Genomic DNA, 21497 nt, shown 5'->3' on the forward strand with positions numbered 1-21497 from the left:
TCTCCTCACCTTATTAGGGGGTCCCCAGGCTTCAATGCCAAGTGTTGTGACCAGGGCAGCTGCATGGCACTTAGTTAACTGACCATCTTGCCTTTGGCAGCTGTGGTCAGTAGTCAGGAGTGACAAAAGCCCTGGATTTTTCAAAGTACATAAAGCACAATTTCAGCAGTGGAATAGCTTTACAGGGAGGGAAACTAGGAAGAGGATGCTGCTTCCATGTTTCTGGAATCTCTGGTTCTTCCATACCCTGTATGTTACAGTCCCTTCAGCCTCTATGCTTTCATCTATTGCAACTTTTTCTTCCTGATTATTTCTGCTAGGGATCTTGGAGCATGGAAGGTGAGAATTTGCCTTCATTTACCCATTCCTTATTACATTGGTAAATGTAAGGAATATCTTTAGACTGTTCCCTTCCTTTACACCACTAGTTCAGCAAATGACTAAAATAGGGAAGCACTCCAATATAACGGGACAGACAGATGGGGAAACAGCATCCATGGTATCTACAGTAATATAGTGTTTCTTGCCTCTTCCTCTTGTCTAGAATCCTCCATGTCTGGTAGAGGCTGTTAAAGACAGAATACTGGAGTTAATGAATTTCGGGTCTAATTCAAATTACAGGTATTTCCCTGTGTATTTCTTTTGTTGTTTTTAGTTTTTGCTTCTTGATGTGTTTGTTTCATCTGCAGTACATCAAAAGAAAAGAACATACAGTTCAAGACAGGTTCAGCAATGAAAATACGTCAATATCAAATCCAAACAATATTGTAAAGCTCACGCTGAGGCTTCTCCATATGGTATGTTGATATTGCCAGCCAAAAACACAACATGCAATTTCCAGAGCTGGGTTCGGTGAACTTTTAAATCTGTACAAAAATAACTGGCGACAGCTTTCCTCATTGCAAAATCCTTTCTACTCTCTCCCAGAAAGAGCTGTTCCCCTGCCGGTTTTCAGCACCTCCTCCTCCCCGTCTGCTTGTTCCTTCCTCCCTCTGTTCTGCTTTTTCTCACGTTTATGTGAATATTCTCCATCCCCAGTTCTTGTGACGGAGAGACGATGCTTCCGAGCTCTCTGCCCATCTTGCTTTCCAGAGACATTACATCACCTGCTGCTGAGCAAAGCTGATTCCCTGCAGCTCTCCCCTTCCCAAACATGGTCTGTCTTGGATCAGTCCAGTTGTCTGGGTGTGTGAATGAGTGTTGCTGACCAGTCTGCAGAGTCTGCTGGTTTCCTTGTCCTCAAATTTCCAAAACAGCAAGCAGTTCCCAAGTCTTGGAGCAAAACACAAACATGTGGCTGAAACCTCAGCTCAAGCTGAGGAGGGCGCAGCTGCGGGGTGATGCTCACTGACCACAAGCTGTGTGATACAGGAGGTCAGAAGCTTCCCCACCACAGACCTGTTCTCACAGGGCTCTGCAGCCTACATGAGAGTGGACTAGATAGTGCTGGTTTTTCTCTCTATTGTTGTTCCTAGATTTGGAAACCTGCTAGTGCTGTAGTTCACAGGAAGAGCCATGTATGATGTTAGTGTGCAATAATTTACCTACTCAGTGTTGTAGGCCAGTAAGAAGTGAGGGTGATGACCTCCATCCTTCTTTGTAGGTCACCATGATTCACTTGGTTTTTATCAGGAATTATTCTAATATTACGTCTGTGGGTATAATACTCAGGATATCTTTCACAGATGTGATTTCCAGGAGAATTGTGGAGACCTCTCCATCAGAAGTGTTAGTGGGAACAACACAGGAGTTGTGGTCAGAGCATGAAGTACTTGTTACACTGAAGTGGGAAATCAGGGAGCAGAGTGCTGAGCTGGGAGCAATGCTAATAGCTGCAAGGGCCACTGCTGATGGCAGCGAGATGAGGCCATAAGGTGATTGCAGGACAACAGGAGGTGACAACATAAAATGCTGTTTTCCTGTTGCTATTTCCTGGGGAGGCTATCTGTCCTCAGATTGCTGTTGCCAATGATTTGATTTGTCTCTTTTCTGTTTCCCTAAATAATGCCTTTTTATCACATCCTACTCTCTCACTACTCATTTGGGCTGTTAAGTACCACCTGTTATCTACTCATCTTTTTCATGTGAAGAAACCTTCCATGTTAGTGCATTCCTGTTACTTAAAGCAGAGCTTATTGGGTTGGTCTGGCTTGTGGTAACCCACACAATGTTAATGTGATTTCTGCCAAAACCCATGAAGCTACCAAGGACAGTGATGGGCATAATAGATTCTGTTAAACATGTCAGTGTAGCTATTTGTTGTGTTTTGATTAGGTCAATTACCCTTAAATCCTCCATCCCTGAGCGGATTAAGCCACCTTTGGTGACTGTCACAGCGGGCTCCAAGGGCAGAAATGGTGTGTGCACACCTTTGTGCCTGGTCTGTGCCGATGTGACTGTAAATGAGGGCATGTCTGCATGGCATGAGCTGTCTGCTAACTGGAGCACTTAAATGAGAATAGAGGTCCCTATATCAGTAGGACTTATTCCTGACATATAAGCACCTTTTAAAAGCTTGATAGACATTTCCTAGAGAAATGGCTCATCTTTAACCTCTAGCTACATAAGTGCAAAAATGTGTAGAGAAGAGCATTGAATGGGAATGTAGTGAATTAACAAATGGTGATTAATGACATCCAGCTCAAGAAAGGCTGTTATTTTAGGGGAATAGAGGTTTCCTCCTGTGCTGGTGGGTATTCTAATGAAAAATGTGTCATTGTGGAGTAATCAGCTGACATGAGATCAGTAGAAAAGTTCTTTTTTTTTTCCCATAGCTTCTCTCTTTTGAGCCGTATCTGTCCATCAGTGTAGAAGGGGAAATGCGTCATAATACCGTAAGGCATGAATTAGAAATGACAGGAGAGATAATAGTGGACATCACAGAGATGAGTCAATGCTGAAAGAGGTGGATGAACAATATGAGCACCAGAAGATGTTCTGAATGACCAAAAAAATTTTTTTTACACTGTGGAAAGAATTGGAAATATCAGTAAAAGTAGGTTGAAATGAAACTTTAAAAAAGGCATGTCCAGTCAAGAATTAAAAATTTTAATCTACTAAAAAGTAAGAACTAGAAAGATATTGAGTTAGCTTAAGTTAGAAAATCACTTCATAAAGGGACAAAAATGAGAAGGTGTGCTTCTTTCAAAATTTGATATTTTCCATGTGTCAACAGACATTGTAGGTCCCTTTTTGGTGGAAGGAAAGGAGTAGTAATATCATATTGTGTTAATTATTTATAATTTTATGGACATCCCATAAGAGTATTTCTGTTGAAAAAATAATTTTAAATAGATGCCTAAGGTTTCTTTAATAAGACACCCTTGTAATGGAGCTGCAGTACTGTGGAATCAGTGGAAACTTGATTGTAATTTTACCTGTTATTGTCATTTATGATGCTACACGAGCTTTGTTTTGGCTAATCATAGCTAGATTTTGGTGCAAGGGTTTAAGAACAGTTGTGTAGTTTTGAAGTACCTCTTGGTAATACTTCTAAGCAAGTTGTTTTTATTCTATTTCTTCTTTCTGTCCTTTCTGTCTTTCATTGGTTTCTTTCTTTCAGGAAGACTGTGTCATTATGATACTAAAGTTAAAGGAATTGGCAGTTTCTCAGCAAAAGGTCTAGTAAGAAAACTGAAGTAACTTAAACCAGAAATATATCATAAACAGAGGGTGGGTTCAGATTTGGGATAAAGGGCAGAAAATTAAGGTTGTAATGAATACATGTTGCTTGTCTCCTTGAGTCATGTGGGGATTTCTCCACTGAACCATGGCAGAGCCACACTCAGCACAGGGAATGTCCTGGTTAGCATTGATGTTCTCTCTGTTCTCCTCCCTGCTTATTGGCATGGCTGGGAACTTTCTTAAGTAAAAGCAAGCTTTCAAGTTACTGCACCAAAGGATTCCCATGAATTGCTTTAAGACCTTTTCTGGTGTTAAGTACCACATTTCTCCCCACCTGTGCTCTTCTCAAGAAAAGGAAAAGAGAGCAGTTAGAACAATGCAAATTTCATTGCAATTTGGTTTAATATCTCTCAAGCTCTTCAATCATGTTACCTTGCTTCATGCTGTGTTAGTCTCTGTCAGGGTACAAAAAAAACTGTAAAAGGATGCTCAGCAATGCTGACGAGTTGGAAACATGAATCTGTTGCTGCATACCCACTGCTCACTCATGTGAGCACAGTCTGAAAGTACATCCATCCTCTATGTGGCCATTTTTAAGAGCTGAGCTTCAAATTTTCTTCCTGGATCACAAAAGGAGCAAGATAAGACTGGGCATGGGTGTAATTATGCTCCAAGACTGGCATCCTCAGAGTGTGTACAAGCCTCCATGGAGCCTATTCTTGCCCAGAAGATTTTGATAGCAGGTGTAGGCCAAGGACAGCTAATAGTAGACAGGCTGAATTATTTAATTCACTTGTCACCTTCATGATTTTAAGAAATATGTGTTTTCAAATTCATGTCATTGTTAAGAAGGCTTCCTCTGACTGACTGCTGTCCAACAAGGATTTATCTAGGGTGCTGTGTTTACAGCAATTTTGTATATATTGGCTATTCAGAGAACAGGGCTATCGCTGCAAGCATGAGTAAGACAAAGTACCCAAGGAATTTTTTCACCTACAGCCTACACTGTTGGATTTTTGCCCCATTGTGTCTGGAGCAACAAGTGTTTTTTCATGTATTTAATTTCTTTGCTAGCATGCTCTGGGTCTTGTTGCCATGGACATCTACAGAAATACCCTCTTTGATGGCACTTGTTGTGATTTACTAATAAAAGAAAAAGTGTTAAGTAGTGGTGACAGGAAACTTGGAAACTGAAACTCTGCCCTTAGCCTGAAAGCAGTGTTTGTGTTCAGAGGTACAAGCACAGCAGCAGAAGAAACTTATCACTTGAAGCTTTTTATGATAAGTGCATTGGTGAAGTCTTTCCCAGCAGTGTAGTTTGTTAAGGATTTAGACATGTAATTATTGTTTTGTTGGGTGTCTGTTGTGCATGCAAATCTTGTATGAATCACTATGAAAACAGTTTTGTCTGTCACATGCAACTTCCACTCTGTCATCTAGGAATGTCTATAGGGAACATATTTCCTGTGCAATGCCTTGACCCCTGAGCAGTGTGCCAGGGTCTTCTAGTGCCAAGCTGAAACTTTAAAATATTCCTCTTCTACCAGGAGCAAAAAAGGTTAACAAAATGCTTAAAAGCTGGTCATGGCAAGATATGAGAGATTTTGTCACAACCACCATTGACAGATACAATACAAATTGATTTTAGAGGATTAAAAACATAGGCAGAATTAATACTGAGTTTAGGCTTTATCAGGCTTTTAACTCTGAGAAGAAAATAATTAAAAATTCATATTGTGCAAAAGAGAAATCTAGAAAATTATAAGGGCTAAAGAAAGCCAGAAGGGACAGAGAGATTGCAAAAGTAGCAAGAATGTCAAATTGGAAAGGGTTTGGAAGAGTGGTAGGTCTGGGTCTTGATCAGGGGAAACTGCTGAGTCTAGATTTCACTAACACTTGGTCACTACCTTCCTTAGCCAGCACCTGAGGCAGCCCAGAAGGGTTTATGTGGGCCAAAATTAATGACAGGTCAATATAAAACATTACATTGCTTTAATTATCAGCAGTAAATAGAGTCTTAGCAGAATAAACCAGCTTGTAGAGAGTTTCCCTGTGCAGGGAGATTATGTGTGCCCAGACAAGCTCCTTTATTGTTAGGAGGGAAAAAAAAGCACGAAGAGTTTATTCTTATTTCTTTGAAACTCTTATTTAAGCAAGCATGATGGCAACATAGCCTAATATCATCTGTAGTTATTTTGAATACACTGGTAGTAATTTTTGGTTTGTCAAAGGCTAGGTAGTTACTTCTCTTGGCTTTCCTTCAGGTTCTTGGGGTTTTTTGAGGGGAGGAACATAAGCCTTCATATTTCCTGCCCCTTTACAATCCTTCAGTGACATTATGGGCCTGTGCGTGGGAAGCAGTTTGCAATTTTGTTGCTGCAATCAGCTGTGGTTGCAGTGAAAGCCCTCAGGAGATCTGGCTACCTGATGCTTTCTGCTCATTAGACAGATAATTTACAATTATCATTTGTGACTTTAGTTATTTATATATGCAAAAGAATATAGCTGCAGTGAAGATTTCTGGGACCTTCAGAAAAATGTGATTCCAAAATTGATAGCATTTCTATTTCTCATTATTAAAGTGTATTTCAAGTGAATCTGAAGTCAGGAATGAAGATCTGAAATTAGTTCATTGGGCCAGTTAAAGTTGTTGGTCCTTTGCACGATGATTAAATGTACTCTCCAGGAGGAGAAAGGAAATTGCATCTTGATGAGGACAAGAAAGAAGTGGCCCTGAAGTTTTTTTGAGAGGCTCACTCAAGAACACAGCTTTAGTGAATGTTAGTGAATGAAAAGCACTTTGCACAATTACAGCTAGCCCTGCCTCATGGTGGGGACATTGTGACCACTGCAGTGGCCTCCTTTTGTTCAGGAGAAGCTCCTTCCACCACTGTGCACAGCCCAGGCACCTTGTGATGCCTTGATTTCAGATGGAAGGGTTTCCTGCACTGAGACACCCATGAGCAGCATGTGGAATCTCTCCACCTCAAGCTGTGTGGTGGAAAAATCCTCCTCCAGCATGTGTGCACATCCCTTCTGTGTTCAGGGCTGCCTTGTAGGTTTATCCTGGAGACTTATCCCAGCTCCAGATGCTAGAAAGCTTAGACCAGGAGTCCTTGTGCCAGTGCACACACACTGTTGGCCTGGGTGTTCTTGTCCATCTGGTGAGGCAGATTAGAGCCCAGGCTGTGTTTGAAGGTGAGCTCTGACCTGCCCACACTGCAGGAGGCTGTAGTTTAAGACAGGGGGAAGGAGATCAGTTGTAATGTTCCAGCATGCTCCTACCAGTTACTGGGCATGGTTACTCCTCAGGCTGCTCTCTTCTTTCATACTGAGCATTTTGACCAGGAGGACTTTGAGGATTTTGCATACTGGTCTGGAATTTTAGGGTATCTCAGAGTCCATCTGCAAGTGCAGAGCATAATAGGGTCCAGAGCACCGAGTGAGCTGTAACTACAGTGTGTGCAAAATGGAGTTCACACCAATGTGGACATACCAGATTACCTGCTCCTCGTGTGATCCCTTACACAGATATCTGCTTCCCTCTGAGGTGTCCTGTGAAAAAGTGGATATTCTTGGGCTTATAAGGAGCTTTCTGTGTGCCTGTGAGAGCCAAACCTTAGTGGTTCCTGACTTATCTTCTTTGGGAAAGAGTGTGGTGCTCAAGTCTGTGTTCATATGGTTGTGAAGTTGGAGATGGCCCCAAGCAAAAGTTCCATGGCAAAGCCTCTTGTATTTCTGTAGCTCCTTCAGCACCTTGCAGGACACCAGGAGAAGCTTTCAGAAGAACACCTGTCCTCACGTAAGGTATGGCACATCCAGAACTACATGTCATGTCCAGGTCTCCTGCCTTGCTGTACAGCTACTGTCCAAGCTCCTCTGCAGTCCTCCAAAAATTTTGTGACATCTCTGTACCCAGACTCACAGGACAGATGTTCTGGGAACGACAAAGAATAAGGCTCTTGGAATCTTCTCCAGAGAATGTGAAGAAAATTTTTATCTTCAGCAATTCACACGCCTGCTTTTTCCTCATTCTTTGTTTGACAAATTGTTTTCTATTTACAGCCAGCACATTTTAATGCCTTCTCCCTCCCCCAGCCTACTGGGTTCTTTTTTTCTCCTTCTGACAATGTTACCATATGGTTCTATTATTCAGAGATTCCTCAACATGTATTGCAACAGTCCTGAAAAATAATTAGGTGCTGCTGTGGTGTAAAACCACATCTGTGATCAATGGCTTCCTCTGGAAATTATGGGATAAAATGTCCCAAGATTTTTTTCTGTCTTTTTACTTATTCTCTGCCCTTTTCTGTCCTCCTGGCCCCCCAAAAGTATTATAATAAAGGGAAGAAATTCTGTGTGAACTGCTATTTCCATTTTCTTTCTTAAAAGCACTGCACAGTGTGATTGGTAGATTTTTTGAGCTCTGACCAGGGAAAGAAATCTCTGGGGAGAAAAAGGTATATATTTAGCCTCTGTACATTTAGAATAGAACTTAATTCTATGGTAATAACCAATGATTTACACCCTTTAATCCAAAAGTCCTCCCATGCCCTGTGGGAAATTCAACATATGTCCAGCAAATTGGTAACCATATGCTTCAGTGAACACATGCTCTCTCAGCCCTTCCCCTGCCTCGTTCCATTGATGGTTCCCTGCTAAAGTGCTCTGGTCTCACAATTTATTCTGCCTTCATTGAAGTCTTTGTGAAGAGAAGAGTTATTTTCAGATTCCTTCTAGTATTGCACATTCCGTGTTTTTGCAAGGTTTCAGGCAGTTGTTTTTGCTGAGGAATTTCACAAGTGAATCAATGAGTAAAAGTTTTCTCAGCTCCTGATAAGAATCAGGCATATCTCCTACACAACTTTTTCTCCCAAGTGTGTATTGGGAAAATAAATTAAAGTCAGGGTTATCATAAATAAGTTTCACAGAGGCTTTTCAAAACGGATTTGTTCCTAAATCCTTTCTTTCACCTCCTCATGTTATCAGCCCTCTAGTGCTGCCACTGAAACTGGAAAGATAGTAATGAATAATCCTTCTTTGTCTATTTGGCACATGGTGAAATAGAAAGAAAAATGACACCTGTATGTATTTTTTTCCTCTTTCTGGTCACTTTTAAACAGAAATGCTATAACAGAGCAAGAACACTGGCTGAAAGATAAAACTAGTCATGCAAAGGGGGACCAAATACATTACCCTGCAGCTGCCCTCTTCTAGCAGGAAAGATTATCCTAGATAAGCAACAGCAGGGTAATGTTGAACAAATTAGCTTGACTGATGAACCCTGAACTCTTGTCAGTATTAATGCCTGCTAAGTTAAGCAGGCCCAGGCTTTATTATGGGGACTTATCCTCAGAGGCCAATGCAATATAACCTATTTTTGCTTACAGATGTCATGTAGGAGGGACTCTGGTCCTTTTCCAGTGATCCCAACTGACTTTTACAGTTTTGGTTTCCTCCCTAACCTGAAGCACTCATTGTACTGACAGTGGCTGGAGGTGAGTGGCTTTGGTGGTTCTCTGCTGCTGGTGTATCCTGTGCTAAATTCTTTGCATAAGGATGAACTTTGTTCTGTGTTTGCACCGTGTGGAGGAGTCTGGGCTGGCTCAGCCCAGGACCAGTCCCTAGGCATTGCTGCAACAGTGATAATCCAGGCAAGCCACTCCTGATTACCTCCCTGACAGCATGGTGTCTTAGAGATCTTGCCTTTTCCACATTTAGCCATTTGTTTCCTCCCACTGCATACACTTAGCCCCTTCCAAATTCAGACTTAGAAAACCAGAGGCCATCAGTTCTCTGTCAAAGGGTGCTTCTGAGTGAGCATGGCATAATGAAAGTTTACTACCTGCTCTTTCTCTCAGCAGCCAGGTGCTATGTGGTCATTTTGTGGAGGTTTTCTCAGAGGGAGGTAGAAAAATGTATATACTGCAAACTGCCATGGCAGTAACCTGCTGCCATAGTGGGATTCATGGACTGGTGGATGGCTGGGTGGGGACAGATGTGCAGAGGTGAGTGTGCTGTGGGGACAGTGTGCTTCCCAGGGTGTCAAAGCTGAGAAGCCCCTCTTCTGTTTGTCTGGCCTTTCTCATGAAGGCTGCCTGCTCTTTAGCAGCAGCCAGGGGAGAGCAGTGAAAGGAAGTGGCACAGGGGGCAGTGCAATGCCACCAGCCAGAGATGGTGGGAGAACCTGGGGTGATGGGTGCCAGCTGCCACGTTGGTGAGCTGAGACATCCAAAGGGGCACCTCTGGGCACCTAAAGTAGGGACCTGAGCTTTGATTTAATGTGTTTTAATGTGTTGAAGAATGGTTTCACAGTTCAGGACTTCAAAATATTTGGGAAGTGAGGTACAGGAAAAAAATCACACACTTCTCTGACTCTTCATTTCCTCCCTTATTCTTTCATTCATGGGCATTTCTTTAAGCCATACAGAAAAGCATTTGCTAAAAAGGAAAACACACCTTAAATATTTACTGATACGTATTTGAAAACTACCTGGAGTGAGTGGTATGATTGGTGTTGGATATGAACTCTCCTGGGATGTCAGGAAAGGGATGGGAAAAGTTGGTGCTCTGGTTTTATTGCTTGTCTATGGGTTCCCAGTGCTTCTGAGGTACAAGAACAAAGATCAGCTTTTTTCTTTGAGCTCCAGCATCCACTGGAAGGGGCCTTAGAGATATGTGTTCCCATGAGGAAGAGAATATTTGTCCTGTCACAATGTCAAATTCTTTTCCCCTCCTCTTCCCAATTTGGCATGGTGCTTGCATATCTCCTTCCCAAGGGTACTTGTTTGGTTTTAGTTGCCTAAGGGGCAGATTGCGAGACAAGATATCAAGATTCTTACTCTTGCCTCTGCCAGAATATTCTTGTGACCTTGGGCAAGCAGATTTCTGAGCAAGACTGAAATAATCTTATATAATGCAGGCAGTCATTCCTTATTTCAGAGCAGTATGAGGAAGTTGGTTCACATTTACAGGATTCAAACCTGAGATGAATTTTCTTAGACTGGTTAAGGGAATCTGAGGTTGAAACTTGAGTTCAATCTGTTCAGTTCATTTTTGAGATTCTCTTGGGGAAGCTGCTCAAACTGAAAAATCTTCCCAGCAGATTGGCTAAAATATCTATGTTTATTCTGGAGGAGTAACACCAATAGTGTATATATATCTACATATATAGATAGACATAAAAATTCTCCAGAAATTTGTAGACTTCAGTGGAGGAGCTATTTTTATTACAGGAAAGGCTCAAAAAGAAAATATCCCTGGAAAGCTGTGCTGTATTCATTGAATATTTCTGTGTCTTTGCTTCTCATCTACTCACTGGAAAGGAATGGCAAACAAAAGCCCTTTTGTCATGAAAATCACCCACCAACCTCTGCCAACTGTCAGTCAGAGAAACAATAAGTTTGAGAGCCAGATGTGCCACCCACCAAAAAAGGGTATGTGAGATTGGGTTAAAGGACAAAGAAAGAAATTTGCTCTCATAATAGGCCACCACAACAGTGCAAAAGCAGCTCTGCCAGCACTGCTCCTCTCCCCCATTAAGGGAGTTGATGTGACCATCTGGCTTTCTCTGGGTTCAAGTTTTCATGGGCACAGTTCCCATCAACACCACAAAACGGAAATAATTTGTTCCCAGACCTGATTGCAACACAAGTTGTAATTGAGTCCTTGACTGTTACAGTCTAGATTGGGCCATGGGCTAATTTAGGATGAACCAAGAATATAGATGGGAACAAATATGACAAAGGAATGTCATAGGTTGAAACTAAATCTGGCCACAGCTTGTAATTAAAAATTAAAATGAAAAATCCCCAGGCAGGCACAGAGGGCTTTATGAGGCTATTCTCGTCACATGATGCAATCTCACGGTTTAATGCCACCAGGAATAATGACTTTTCACCACTTCCTTTCACCTTCCTGATGTCAGCTGGTACTTTTGGGCCCTCAGGAGTCTCTGATAATGCTGCAGCCTTCACACATGTGTCCCACTGAACCTTCAGAATGAGAGCTGGAGCAATCACAAGTGCACTGGAGTGGGTTGAAGGTGCAGTTGAAGGGGACTATCCAAGAAAGCAGCTGGTTACTTCAGGTGTATACTGGAATCATTGGAATAATATAATTTGATATTGATGCTGTAGTTCTGAGATTGACTTCAGGCTATTCAAACCAGTCATCTGCTCAGCAAACCCAAAATTATTGTGCCATGTGCTTAGTTTGCCTGAATGGACAAGCAAGGGGAGTAATCACAGTGACAGTCAATTACTGCACCAGAGCAGCTTTAATAGAGTAGGGCATCAACAGGGACATCTCCAGAGGCTTCTCAGCATTTATGGGAACAGTGGTCATTTCGAAGCAGGAAAAATACTTCACAATAGAATTAATTCCCTTTTACCCTCAGGTAAATATGTACACCATAATAATGTTACAGGTATTATGTAATGCAGGGATACTTTTGTCCCTGGTGGCCAGCTCAGGATTCCTGCTATCCAGTAATTTCCAAATGCTTTATTTGTCATGCCAGATCACTGGTGCTCGTCTTACCCAACCTGCTGTCCTTTTGTAGGTGTCAGAGGAACATGGTACTGGTGTAACTGTGCTGACCAGGTGTGTGGTTACTTCTGTTTTGTTTTCCGCATGAGAGTTACAAAGCTGCTTATGACTATGCTGCTGTTCTAAGAGGAATTTCTTTATATAACACAAGTTATTCCCTTCCTGCTCCTCAAACTGCACCTTTCTGCTAGATACAGATGGGACTCCACCAGCATCACTGGGGGACTGGCTAATGCATAATATAATCTCCCTGTATAGGAGTGTCCTGGGTACTTTTGGGATTCTTGGTCTTCACAGCACTCAGTTGTACTTTTGCCTCACATAATCAGGTAAGAGTTGCTGATAAAATCCCTTTTTTTAGGGATTGTGTTTAGAAGCGGTTTATGTGACCTGCAGCTTTGACTGTATAATCTTTGGGTTTTGTTCCATTACCCACAGATATCAGATATATTCAATTCACTTCCTGCTTTCCAAAAACATTGATCAAAATAGTTCTGTGGGGCTGAGCTGGCCATTGCCCAAAAATATTATATAAGGGCTGTTCAGCTACTGACGAAAGCAGCAGGGTATGTCCGTCAAGCCCATAACAAGCTACAGACATATTTCTTCCCTCTCTCCCTCCAGAACTCCTCTGCCTCAAAAGAAATTTCTTGATATTTCCCATTGATGAAGTAATAACGTGCTACTCTTTACAAAGCCAAAAAAACCTTCCTGACTATAGCACAAAAAGCTGCAAACCAGGCTTTCAAAAGATAATAATGCTTTAGTGCAGCTACATACAGGACAAAAATTGTTTGAGGGAAGCAAGATGCCAGAATTAGAAATTCAATGCCGGAAAACAGCATGCATTTCCTGTCACTGTGATGTTATTATATAGTAGAGGCTGCTGCCAGGCCAGCTCTTCTGTGCATCTCTTTGATAAATAGAGAGAATCTACCCAAATATCAGCCCCTCTCTGCATCCGCTCAGTGATCTTAGTAACTTCTGAACAACTGGCTCTAACAGACTTGCTCCAATATAGCCAGCATGTAAGTAAGTACTTCCTGTATAAATTCCTGCCTAGTTTATGGTGTGATACCAAATTATTCCTTCATTTGCCATTTTGCAACCTGAAGTGTTGATTTGGGCAGCCTGATAACTAAATGGGTGACCAGGAGAGATTTCCAGGTTCTCATGGTGCTGCAGACCAGATTGACTCAATATTCACGGCAGAATCAGGGATACAGCACATCTCCTTCTCCTCCAATGGCATGAACTTTGGTCGCTCTCAGAATCAACCCCATTTGTGTTCCCTTTCCCCTGGTTTACAACACAGAAATTAACTGCTGCTGTTCAGACTTGAAACATTTTTTTAGAGAAGTTCATCCTGGTGCTGAGCTCAGTAACTTCTGGGTTTGTTTCTTTTTGTGAGTTTGTTTGGGGTTTTTTTAATGCACATTCCTCAGCTATATATTCTTGTTTTCTGCTTGAAAATCCACAGAAGAGTCCAACTCTGTCATGGTTAATGCAGGCACAGGTGATGCAAGAGTGAACAAAGATCTGCAAATTCACTGTCACCTTTGTGCCCACTGAGCAGTTGTATCAAAGTTCACGTAATATTGTGGAAGGTTTTTGTCAGCACTAAGATCTGAAAAAAGATAGAAACACTGGGTCCTGTCAGGGGTTTCCTCACCAGGTTCTGACCTGGAGGTGGGCCTGGACTGAAGATTTTAGCCTTTTGCTTTTCCAGTGTTTGTGAAAGCACAGATTCCAGTTTGGACTAAAATCCTTACAAATTAAAATAAGGTACATTTACAAATCCAAAGGCCAAATTCTTAAATGTATGATGGGTTATAACCCATGTAAATTATATACTTCTGCTTTATGCCAGTCCAATGAATCTTCTAGATGGGCTGAGTCAGACAAACGGGTGAAAGTTGAACTGTTACCTTGTCTGTCTGGAGAGAGGTTTGGAAAAATCAGTCTGGTCCACATGCTGCAGTGAGGAAATTGTGGCCCCAGGGACAAGCAAATCTGGACATTTCAAGTCACTCTCCCATGACTTGGCAGTTGAGAGCTGTTTCCACACTGCCAGGAACCGCCTGTGCCCTTTGCACTGCCTGGCATCTGCGTTAGGGAACTGGGGGAAAATGTCTGAATGGCTCCTAAATCTCTGCTGGGAGAGACCATCCCCTCAGGGTTGAGATATTTGCTAAAAGAGCATCCTATGTTCAACTGGTGCTTATGCTGATGCACAGGCAACCCAACAGGTAGAGGGCATCAAGCTCAAGTCTCGAAATTGATGTTTACAGTATTTCTTTATGGTTTGTGTTGTTTCCCTTGCAGTTTTCCCTGCTAAAGAAGGAGTGTTCATTGGGGAGGGATGTCTCATTTCAATGTGCAGATTTAGGCTACAGTCTTCCATGGCCAGTGAACCAAGGTGGAGCACCTTGAGGCTGATATTTTTTCAGAAGTGCAGAATACTCTTGAAATGATTTGACATTGCTCAGGTGAGTGGAATAGGGCTGCCACTCCCACATACTCTTAAATTAAACATTCACAAATCATAATCTCAGAAACTCATTGGTGGGATGTTCAATGCTTCACATCAGCCCAGCCTTACAGAACTGCATGGATGGATGGATGGATGGATGGAACTGCATGCATGGATATCCAGCATAATGTTTGCTAAGAAGGAAAAATCTGCTGTCACAGAGCTTCCCCCACTAAAATTTAATGGCCTGTACCCACATGAGGCCAGAAGGAATTATGCAGTGTACTGATTCTCATATTTTAATGTATAATTATGTATGTAATTGATCCTGAAATATTATTGGCTCGGTTAATATAAGTAAGCCACTCTACCTTGGAATTTATTTTTATTTGTATCATATCAATGTTAAGGACCCTCAGTACATGCAAAGCAGGTTGGTTTGCAGCTGATGAAGCAAATATCTACTATCTATTATTATGTCTGGCAGATGCAGAATGAACTGTCAATAAAAAAGGTCAGCAATTAAACATGTCACCTTGCAGGTGGTGCTATTATGTTGCTACTGCAGTTCAGTTTCTGGTTTCCTCTACGTCATCTTCAGTTTCACATGAAAGTTCAGCTTGGAGGTGAGCATGCTCAGTGGGGATGATGAGCATGTACTTTAGCAAGCTGTTCCAAATTAAAATGGATTTTCTATAGTGCTTGGAGGGTGGATTTATGCTTTAGGTTTGCACTGTAGCCAAAAGCAGCAGTCCTGCCCTCCCCTTAACATCTGGGTACATCTTCCTGCCAGCTCCATTCTTGGTGTTCGCACTTGGAATGGGGAGAAAGATTAGCTTCTGCCTGTCCCAAGACTTTTCCTTTTCAGGATTTTGATTGTCAACTGGATCAGCAGGCCAGCTTGGCACTGCAATTAACCCTGTGATGACCAGTACCCACACAAGAGACTTGATGTCAGTCTATGGCAGGGAAGAAGCAGACTCAGAGTGGCTTAAACCGATGATGGAAACAAATCTGTAACGAAAGCTGCTAACTTGTGTTAGTGCTGGTTCTCCTTCCACCTCTGTTACAACCATCCTACCTTCAAGTTCTTTCTGCTTAGAGTTCATTGCAAATTCTTCCCTCTCAGGAAGGTCCCACTTTGAGGCAGGTCAGGCTACAATATGGAGCCAAACAGAGACTCCAGCTCTCATCTGATTTGATCTGTCTGGGGATTTACACTGCACTCTCACCCTAAGGTTTCACTTCTTGCTTTTCATTCAAAGGAAATACAAAACCTGAAAAAAAAATCATTGAAGCCACAACAGTTCCCTTCCTATCTTTTTGCCTTTGGTAGCAAAGGCATGGAAACTCAGTCTCTGAATGGTGCCGAACATTGTGTTCAACTTAATTCAAGTAGTCTTCAGCAAACTTAGCGAGCCAAGGTGTGGGTTGGGCCCAGAGCAGCTGTGGGTGTTGAGGCAGTGAGGGGTTTGTGTTTTTAGGGATAATTTCTGCACTGGGGTTTGCTGTCCAGGTGCTGCTGTGTGTTTCTAAAGCACATTGGCTAGATGGCGCTGGGACACACTTGTGTCCCGGCAGGAATGGGGCTGGCTTAGGATCAAGTCAAAGGATTGTTTGAGGGTGAAAAAAACACAGTCGACACTGTTTTCCAGTGCAGACATGACTTCATGAGTATCCCATCCAGGGCTGAAAGGCAACCTCTGCTACTTGTTGTATCCTCCAAGCCCAAGATTTGGGACAAGGCACTGATGAAGTGCAGGATCATTCAAGGTGTCTGTGAGGGTAGGGTGGGGGTCTGTCAGCAAGTCTGCACAGGATGTCTTTAGAGTCTCACCTGGTGGGGAATGGCTCTGCTTTTCTTCTGCATGAGAAAGGTAGTGTGAATAAATTATCTTTAGTGACCCTGCTGCTTTCTTTGAATAGCTGGGAGTCATGATTTAGGGGAATTAGTAAACTTACCTCATTCCTGATATCCAGGCTGTCTCATAAGCAAAGCCTGAGCTCTGTACTTTTGCAAACTAAGAACTGAAATGGGAAATATCTCTTCTGTGGTTGCATTTATGAGAAGAGTACTTTTAAGGTTTTCTCGTCAACTCGAAGTTATACAAAGCTGCACTGACTGTGAAGACTAAAGACTTCACCTCTGCTCTGAGGGTGCTAGAAGATTATACATGTTTTTTGTGACCTTCCAGTGTCTGATTAAAGTCCCAGTGCATCTGGGTTGAGCTCCTGCACAGGTTATCTATGATTGTTTCAGCCACTCAATGAGGCCCTGAGAAGGTTCTGAGTGCTTGAGAAGGTCTCCTTCATCAGACAGCATCATATAAAGCAACATGATCCATTCATGGCCCTATAAAAACAATGTAAAATGGGAGAGGACCTCTAAAGAACGTCCTTGAAAGGCATCTCAGGTTTTTTTTCCCTTGTCACCAGTCATCCCTTCTGGACATCTTTTCTTGACGTGATGCTTGTCCCCAGATGGAGATGTGTTGGTTGCATGGCACTGCACAATGAAGGGCTTTTGTTTCCTGTCTGACATTGAGGGATGTCTGTAGCCTGCTTTGAGGCTCTCTGTGACTTATTTCTCTCCTGAAGGGGTCCCAATGGTAATTCACAACATTTTGTTCAAAGGGCCTATGACCAGCATTATTTTGTAGGTTTCTTTCACTTGCTGCATCCTGTCCTGCTCTCTTCCAGCAGCTGTGAGCAGATAGCAGGGTTGATCCAAACTACCACCACCAGAAGCTCTTCTCTTTATCTGTCCTCCCCAGGTTCCCATGGGAAGACACACCTCTAAGCACAGATTAAATCAATATCTGAAGAACATCTGAGTCTTGGGCAGCTGCTTCTCTCTTGGCTGGAGGAGGAACTGAAGGCACTAAATGAGCAGAAGTGACTCTGGTCTGTATCCAGGTCATGAAAGCTCTGCCCTTTTTCAAAAGCCCTCTCTAACAAACAAGTAATGTAGAGTTTCTAGGGCAAAAGATAGCATTTCTTTTATTGCTGTTAATAGTTGCTTGGAATTTGAAGTCCTGCAGCAATTAAGTGTCTTAATGCTGGACTCATAAGTGTGCTTTCTGGCACCTGCCTCTCTTAGGAGCACTGTGTCTTCAAAGGCTGAGTACGTCAGACAGGAGAATAGCTAATTGGGCATGACTAGAAATAGCATGGAAAGCTTAGTAAGGAAATGGCATTCCTCATGGGGATATCCATGAGGCAGCATTGTGAAGGAAGTGGTTGAAAGCCATGAAGGTTGTGTCATGGCAGGCTGAGTTGAGCAAAGCGCTGAGGCAGGGAATGGTCATGGTCTGCTCACAGATGATCCCCAGGTCCAGTGGATGGATGGAAAATCCTGGAGCCCCATGAAACACTCACTTTTCAGTGGCCTGGCAAGACTTGCTAGCAGCGGGGACATTGTTCAAAGTTTGGGTACAGCTAAAGTCTATCTCTAGGTGATCCTTCTGGAGTTGTCAGCAGGGATTTCTGCTGCCTCTGCTGCAGTTCAGCTCACTCCCAGGCAGAAGGGTTAGGGTCAGTTGTTAACCTCTGCTGGCCTGCACTCCTCCAGGAGTCTGAGAGGCACAGGCTGCTGTGTAGATGAAATTCTCAGTCTCTGAGGAAAAGGCACTGCGTAGACCAACCATTGCAGCTCTCCCACCCCCAGTTATCCCACAGCTTTGTTCCCACGTTGTAGCAGCAGAGAGGAAACAGTGAGCTAGACCAAAGGCATTGCTGCCACTTAGTCACTTTGGCCACCAAACTCCTCCTTCCAGACTTCTGTGGAAAGGTGGATTTTTCTGTAAGTCTTAGCTTCTTGGTTCTCATCTGAGGGAAGCTCACCGGATGTGGGATCTGCCCTTTTGGGTGGATGTGCTCTTTCTTTTATCTGCAGGTCGGAGATTCCTTCTAAGATCAGCGCATATAATGAGCCAGACAAGCTGTGAAGTTTTTATTAATGAGGGAAGGGAATTTTACCAGAATAATTATACTTCATGTTACACGTGTATTTCCACCCTATGTGAATTTTCTTATTTTGAAATAAGCATGTCCAAACAGAACTATACTGGTATTTTTAGCATTATAATTATGTTAGTAAGTTCTGAGTGAAGACCAACTTTTAGACACCAGGGTTATTTTGTAGGATGAAAAGCATTATTAAAGACAATCATTATCTTCTGATTGCTAGCAATTTTGTGTAGTCTTATTCTATTACTTTTTTCACAGTATCACTTTTCCAGACTCTTCCAGAGTTATCTTTAATTATTTGAGAACCCAGGAACCTTTTTCTTTGTCTCACATCTGAAATACACAGCTTTCTTTTACAGGCTGAATTTTTTGACAATCACAAGTACAATCTGAAAATGTGGCAGTTCTGAAAAGCAAGTGCAGAATTTCATTACGTACAAGGCCCCTCAGAGAGGATATACGACATGTAGCTGTCCCCACAAGCCCAGCAGCACTGTACTTAATAATTTAGGCTCAGCATTATTGTCAATATTTTTTGCAGATGGCAACAGCTTATGCCATGTGAGAGGGAAGGGACATTTCCTAGCAGAGTGCCCTTATGTACAAGCTTAATAGAGACACCTTTAGAAGAACTCTGTCATTAATTAGAATCACAATTCCCCCCAGGATATTGATGCAGGCTGTGCTTGCAATGTGTGCAAAACCACGACTCTTGGAAATAGGTTTGGTGAAGCAAACAAGAGACACGTGGCATCCTGAAATTCTCCACCTGAGGAAAAATCAATGTTGCTTTCCTTAAAGTGCTTACAAACATCAGCACCCAGCAGCCAGGAAACCTTATGAAAGGAAAGAGCAATAATTTAACAGATCATTATCTGTATTCCAGTATGGACAGAAGGTCAGTTTAGCTGGGCAGTGTACACACAGATTAATGCCCAGCAGCACCAGGCCAGGGTGCATCTGCACAGTCACGTTCCCTGCCCAGGCTTAAGTGAACCTGAGATGGTCCCTGCTGATGCATCTGAATGGCCTCAGGAGCCCAGCAGCCCCCAGGCCTCTGGCAAGGCAGAGGTACCATATGACTGTCTGCAGCCGACCATGTAGACACTTCCTGTGGTATGGGACGGGCTGTGCTGGCATCTGTGTACAGCACAGCCTGTGATGAATGCAGCCAGAAAAGTCAAGCAAAGGATCCTTCTTTTTCAGAGGCAAAGGCTTGTGCATTGTCTCACAGTTGTCTCATTTCCCATCCAATCCCCTTGGTCACTGTGGAGCCCTAACAGGGAGCCTGGGCTGCACAACCAACTGGCTTCCAGTAATCAGCCATCTCATCCTTGGCATATTTTTAGTGAGAGGAGAGGCAGTTCATAGCAAAGCCACAGGGTCAGTAGTCTGATTCTAAAATTCTTGTGAAACACAGATGTAAAAAAAGTTTCAGTTACCCAAAATTCCTTGCTTTTTTCCCAGTTACATTCAATGGCCTCAAGGAAACTTTGTTACTTCTCTCCAAAATCTGCCTTCCCAAAGGGCAAAGGAAAATCTCCACTCCTCTAAAGAGTATCTACCAAAATCCCACATTGAATAAAGGAGCTTTTTTAAGGGAGTCAGTAGGAAACTAAGAATAATTTAAATTTACCCCATCCTCTGGCCGATGTGGGGCCTGCTGGGCTTTGCAACACTTGAAGGTCAGTGTTGGTGCCATTTCTTTCAAGAGTCTAGCAAAAAGCATTTCTTTCAGCAGAATCCAGGAGACAGGACCCCAGTAAGAAACTGCTGCCTGCTGGGCTCTTCTCAAGAGGAGATATGCCTTTCTAGAACCCTGACTCATCTGCCCAAGAGCTGTCCTGACCATCAGACTAGAGTCTGCTTTGTGGAAGAAGGGAGTGTGCAAGATGTGCTCTTGACCCATCTTGTTGGAGTTGGCACACTGCATAAATAAATTCACCACTGAGCCAGAGTTGTGTTTCTGCAGCCCAGTGGCCCGGTGACTTTATGAGGGACAGAGGTGCCAGTTTCAGTGACTGCTTCAGGCCCTTAGACAGAGCTGGGAGAAATGATGGTACTGGAAAAAGAAATCGGATTTTAGCCCCAGTCCATATTGTGAATGCTGGGGTTCTTGTATTTGGCCCAGTTGAGTATCTGCTGAGGTAGAGATGGGCTCAAAACAAAAGGCAAGAAGAGTTGTGAGGGGAGCCCACCACCTCAGCGATAGAAATGACAATAAACAATGGTTATTTCTTCCCTGTTACAGGTTTTGCAGGATGTCCTAATTACCTTGACATTATTAGTGCGGAAGTTGTGCTCTATCCACCCACTAAGTACAGGAAACATGCCCAGTGTGTAATTCTATCCTTCACCTCGCATGCCTCCGATGGGCTGGAGTCTGAGAGGAAACTGAATAGCCTGGAAAGGTTAGCCAGAGACAGAGAGAAATTAACCCTTTCATTTTCACTGACTGCCCTTTATTTTCCGAAAGTGGAGTTGGTGGGTGGAGCACAGATGTTGCCTTGGAGGGGATTAGAGCAATCTTGAGGTATTAGGTCCATCAGTTTCACATAATCACAAGGGGTGCTTGTTGTGCAGCCTGTTTGTTTCAGATATGTTCAGTAATTGAGGAAAATGTATTATAGTTTATTTCTTATTTACTATCATGTCACTAAGGCTGAAATCAAGATTGGAACTTCATCATGTCAAACTGGGAACAGAGACACTGACAGAGCAAAGAGTTTGCAGTCTAATGTATGACATGTAACACATTAAAGAGGAACAGCTTCAGAAGAGAGGCTGTGGTCATTGTCTTTATTTTTCTCAAATATGCAAATTGAAAAGAAATATTAATAATCAAAAGAGGCCTTGCAGTTGTGGACTAATTATTTCCTCT

The 21497-nt window shown here is 42.7% G+C and overlaps 1 long non-coding RNA gene across 1 annotated transcript in view; it reads left to right on the top strand.

Moving 5' to 3' along the window:
* Positions 1-21497, top strand: part of LOC135306793 (uncharacterized) — a 101649-nt gene that overhangs the window by 28272 nt on the left and 51880 nt on the right. The gene's annotated exons all lie outside the window — the stretch shown is intronic.

The sequence above is a fragment of the Passer domesticus genome, chromosome 8, assembly GCF_036417665.1.
Source record: "Passer domesticus isolate bPasDom1 chromosome 8, bPasDom1.hap1, whole genome shotgun sequence".
Taxonomy (NCBI): Eukaryota; Metazoa; Chordata; class Aves; order Passeriformes; family Passeridae; genus Passer; species Passer domesticus.